Raw genomic sequence first — 6,009 nt, forward strand, 5'->3', positions numbered from 1 at the left:
GTGCATTTAGTCCTTCTCAGGCAAGCTCAGGGGTTTAGTGTTGCTGGAGTCCACAGGAACAACGAGTGAGGATTAGAATATATGCAGGTCACATAACCCAGTCAGAATTAATATATAAACGCTTGAAGATCCACTCATTACTAAAAGTGTATGTCATATAAAAATTAAAGTAATGGTTAAAATTGTCACAGTGAAATTTAAGGTGTGCTGATGGATTCATGTCATGAACTCATATATTGAGTAACATTACAAGTTAACGTTCAATCCTAAAAGTCGCCAGCAGTCGGCCCAGTGAAAGATAATTTTTCTCTCAATCCAGCTGCTGCAGGAAGCAGCAAAACATTCTTTCATTTTATAGTTATAATAAAACTCTCCACGGTATGAACAGTGGTTACATGAGCCTCAAAACCAGCCACAACTCAGCCCTGAGCAGAGTGACCGTCCTCTATTGACCAATCAACAGACTGCATTGTCCGCAGCTCCACCTTTTAGTACCAGATCTGTGTGCTAGGCACCCCAACAGAGGGGGGACCAAAAATGAAGATGGTACAGAACGGTTCCATTGGTACCATCCACAACTTTTCACAGTGGGAACGGAAAAAAGCATACTGAACTGAACTGTACTGGACTGCTTGGTGGAAACGGGGCTTTAGATGGACAGGCAGCTTGCAATGATATAGACATTGCGCTGGAGCTTCACGGTGAAGAGGGAGCTGGGCCGCAAGGCAAAGCTCTTGATTTACTGGTCAGTCTAAATTCCAGCCCTCACCTATGGTCATGAGCTTTAGATAGTTACTGAAATAATTATATCATGGATACATGGAGCTCAGACATCTGGAGGGAGCTCAGAGTAGAGCTGTTGCTCCATAGCGTCGTAAGGGGCCAGTTGGGGTAGTTCGGGCATCTGATCAGGATACCCCTTGGGCGCCACTTGTTGCTCCTCACTGGGGCAGACCCAGAACACGCTGGAGGGATTTTACATCTCGTCTGGCCTGGGAACGCCTGGGTATTCCTCACAAGAAGCTGAAAAGCATTGCTAAGAAGAGGGACATCTGGAGTACCTTGCTCAGCCTGTTGCCCCCACAACCTGGCCCTGGATAAGCGGTTGAAAATGGATAGATGGACTTTTGATTTCCTGTTTGTATTGTCCAATTAGACGTTAATGCATGCGCTTTTGGCCCTCTTCTTCCATTCAGTTCGTCCCTCATGCTCTTCCTCCTGTCTATAACTTTTCCCTCTCCCCCTAAAAAGTGACCATTTTCCCTCTGTCAGCTAAATCCTCTTTCAGCTTCAGATTTTGGATAGAGAACCCCGAATATGCAGCTAGTAGAGGAATCATTGTAAGGCATTTTAACTGAATGTATTTATGCAGAAAGCTGCTCCTCTAGACTGTAATTTTAAGCAGATCAGCTGACTGGTGTCCAATTTGTCAGATGTTTCGTGTCCTCAGTGCTTCCACCTGGTAGTAATGTGTGGGACTACAGCACAGCTTTCAGTACATTTGAAAAAGCATTTGGCATGGTGTTTACCTAGGACACCTGTGTATGGGCCTTCAGGTGAGTTGCCTGCATTTCCCAGTTGATAACACAGATGTAATGGATCTGTTTAGGGAATCTGAGATATTTTGAAAATCAACTACGAGGTGCTTTGACATCAACTCTAGCAACTGTTTGAATTTGCTAGTATGGTGAAGGGAGTATGGGAGTCATGTAGACCTGTATCTTTTTTATTTCTTTTAAAAGTTAATTTGTCAAACAATGCTTTTTTATTACAAAAAATAAAGATGCTATTTCACATCAGTTGAATGACAATTTCAATTCTGTTGCTTAAAGCCTTTGAGGTAATCCAGTCCCTCCATTGACTGGTTCACCAGCGTCTTTGTGTGGGAGACCCGCTCCTCCTGGCTGCGGTTCTGAAGAGCAAGACACTTGGTCATCACTCTCACTGTCACAAACAACCAGAGCTGGTTCTCAGCTTTTGCCCCCATTGAAGATTTAGAGGTGGAAGGATCAGACTCTGTGGATGTTGGAGTTGTTTTCCTGCTCCTGAGGCCTGTACTACGAAGCAGTATTTGGAATTAGCAAGGTAACGTCAAGCTGGTTCTCTTTCTACTTGGATAAATCACCGTGGCAACTAGGCTGAACAGCTGACCTGCTTCAGAGCCGGTCAACTTCAGGGTACTGGATCACAGCCTGTCAACAACCTGACCTTTGACCAATCACATCACTGAAGAAAAAAGTATCCATGAACGAAAGTCCGTAGTCTCAGGTAAAAAAGAGGAGCCTATATGTTGTTTGAGGTCAGTAGAATCATTTAATATCTCCAGGGCTCTATTTCCACTGGTTTTAAAACAGAGCTTCTAATAGAGAGATTATATACAACTCATGATTTTAGCAAGATTTTAACTTATGCAAATTTTAGTCCTCAAGTGTCGCTACTTTTACACTCTGATTCCATCACTGCAGCTCAGAATAACATGAGACACCTGTGTGATGAGAACTAGGGAAAACAGATAATATTTAATTAGTAAAATAATCCACTCACTGTTAATTGGCTCCTTTTATAAATACAACATTTGGATCAGACAGACCTCATCAGTCTTTAACTACTTTTCCACTCTTTACTTCAGTAGTAGAAACAGTCTGGTGTTATTTTAAAGTCTTTTATGTGACATATTGAGAGTAGTTTTGTCATCATCCAACTAAATATAAAAAAATATACTAACGTCACATATCGCCTGATGATACCTACATGTGATTTATGTCTTGGCTGATGGTGAAGTTTTAGATAGTATATACATTATTTTTACGTTTACATTAGTATCGTTTACGTCCCATGCCACTGACATTTTACTGTCTCGCAGTCGCAGATACTTCTGGTACTGTTTCATCTTGTGATTTGAAGCAGCCTACTTATTCATGGTTCTGATGATGTGACTTGTTATTATCACCCCTGCCTCTTTCACATGAACGCACCCATAGCTGGATAGGAAAACCCAGAGTTGACTGAATTAGTTGATAACCAGCTTTGTAGTACCGGTTATCAAGATGGCCAGTGTTAGGGTTAGTCAAACCAGATGACGAAAAGATATCCTGGCTAAGTTCATAGTACAGATAATACACATAATACAAATGCTAGCCAGTAGCTACCTGGATCAGAAACAGAACATTAGCATTGGCGTTATATTTGAGTCACAGAACTACACATCCATTTATCTGAAAAATAATTACTTACGATTGTTTGAAAAACTTGGGTGGTCGTTAAACGAGATTATGAAGACATTACCAGACTCCTTAAAGATGCTTTGACACATCTAGATGGGGACATCCATCTGTTTATGAGAAATTCCCAAGTTGCAACTCAGTTTCCTAATCCAAAAAAAGGATGCTAGCTGGGGGCTATCTGGATCAGAAACAGACCATTAGCATTAGTATTAGCTTTAGTGTTATACTTAAGGCACAGACCTGCGTATACACTGATCTGAAAAAATAAAGACTTGCCAAATCCAGTATGTTATGTTATTGAAGATATTACCAGACTCCTCAAATAGTCTTCAAAACCTCTGAATAAAAAAAATTCATCCAGTTATGACAAATAAGATTTTTATTTTAGCTGCAACTCAGTTCCCTAGTCCAAAACAAAGATGCTAGCTAGTGGCTACCTGGATAGGAAACAGAGATGCAACTTGAATAACAGGTTGAAAATCTTTTTGGTATTCAGCGGGGAGACTGTATTTCATCCAGACGTTAAGAAGACTCTGAGGATTCTGGTTATGTCTTCAGAACTACCAGAAGTCTTTGGTTTGGTTGGTCAGAAATTGCAGAGTTATTTCTTTTAGAGAAACAAATACTTAACTATGTTGCTATGTGGATGATCTGAAATGCTTAGTTCTGTTACTCAAATGTGACGATAGTACATGAAAATCACAAACATGTCCTAATGTGTATGCTAAATATGCAGCTACAGCTAGCAGCTAGTTAGCTTAGTTTAGCATCATTGGAAACAGGGGAACCCAGCCTCTTTCTGTCCAAATATCAGAATTAGTGATGGCCAAATGAAGCCCCACCAGATGGCGCTCTTGGTTTAAAGATAAAAGCTGAAGGACTGGCAATGAAGTGTGCTTTCAAACCTTTGTTGAACACACAGCGCCATCTGGTGGCTTCAGAAAATAAAGACAGTGGTTCATGGGGCCTCATTTGGCCATCGCTAATCATAATGTGCCTATCAGCATGTCTATAAACTCCAGGAAGTAACTGCTTTTGATCATGGAAAAGTTTTGCATCCATAATCCCGCGTAAATCCCCAACGTGTCATTTTTACATTTTGGTTTTTGTACGGATTTAACAAATGAGATAAGGTCTGCAAGTAAGCAAGAAAGTGTCCAACTATTTCTACAAACATAAAATTGTAACAACAGAGCTGTGTCTTCAGCTTGTGTTAGGCTGCAGTTTTGTTGACAGTGACATCTTCACTGACAGTTGAAGTGAGTCCAGCAGTGTTATGTATTCTGTGTGTGTGAAAGCAGCCTTGAACGCTGCCAAAGATTCTGGCAGAGATCCATGTACGGTGCCAGTAAATCACCCTACCTTTCTCTGGAAACAAGCCAAAGAGCAGATTGCTTTGCAGTCAACATGAAACTCTTTTCCATCATACGAATTCTTCCCTTGAACCTACCCTTTCTTGATCCCACTTCATTAGTCCTGAGGTGAGTTTTGTCAGTAACTCTGAATTCTCACATCTTTTGTTTGCCCCAAACTAAGCCTCAGATCAATTAGAAGACTGAAGCAGCTCGGGACAAGCTTGACGGACTGCCATGGTGGCCAAAAATGCTGCTTTCAAGTTCAGTTACGTCATGTGACTTACTGAAAGGAAACAAACTTGCTTTACTTGCAGACTGCGGTGTCAGTGAGGCCAAAAACATTAACAGTCACTTGCAGACCATTAGCAGCTGATCGGGCTGCTAGGAAAGAAGAGACCTCTGAATTGAAGGACGTCAGTGTTTAAATCCTGGCTGCTCATTTCACACACTGAGCCAGTTGTGCTTTACTGGAATCAACTGATGGTTGCTCCAGGATTAGACCTGATGTGGCTATTTTACTCTTAAAAAGGATGTCAGGGTCACTCCTGCTGTATTCAGCCAGTATAACACATTTCTGACAGTTCTGACAAGGCAGGGGATGACTTAAATAGCTTCAACTTTAGTGGAAAATTATGGAATAAAGGCACATGTAATGAAAGTGAGTAGTACACTGACTTGAAGTGGAAAAACTAAGACATACTCACCTATTTTTTCTTTCTTCTATGTTTTGTAAATGGATGAATGTTTTCCGGAAGAAAGAAAATATGAAGGGGTAGCTATTTACAGGTTATCATGCCATGGTTCTACTGGTCCAGCCTGCTTGAGATGAGAGTGGGTGTGGCCCCAACACCCTGCTCTAAGCCTTCAAATGTGCACATAAAAAGTGCAAAGTCATCTAGAGGGCCAGATTGGACCCTTTGGTGGGCCGGTTCTGGCCTCCTGGCTAACGGGGGGGGGGGGGGTCTGATGCCGAGAACCACTGACTAAGCGCTGGTAGGCTATTTTAGGAGTTGGCAGTGAGGCCAGGTTGTGTTGAGGGAAAGTGCTGATTTTCAACCAGCTCTATGTCATCACAGAGTGGGCAAAACATGATCGGCTGGCCATTACTTAAGAATCCTTGTGCAGTCATGTCACCTAGCTAATGCTAAATCACTGTGCGACACCTGTCCATAACAGCGAGGTGAACTAGTTAGCTAGCTAACAGTTATGCTATATGCTATTGAAACATATTGGCCAATTAGCTGTACTGTTGACATTCATGTGAGCCTCAATGGATCATTTTGTAACTTCTCGAGCAAGAGACTCTAAAATACCGTCCACCTCAGAAACAAACTGTATAAATGTATGAATCTGCCTATAATTACTTTATTAGTCTGTCTGTTTTAGCTAAGAGGTCCATAGCCTGAAAAATACAGAAGACCCCCTGTTCT

The sequence above is a fragment of the Epinephelus fuscoguttatus genome, linkage group LG23 (genome assembly GCF_011397635.1).
Source record: "Epinephelus fuscoguttatus linkage group LG23, E.fuscoguttatus.final_Chr_v1".
NCBI lineage: Eukaryota > Metazoa > Chordata > Actinopteri > Perciformes > Serranidae > Epinephelus > Epinephelus fuscoguttatus.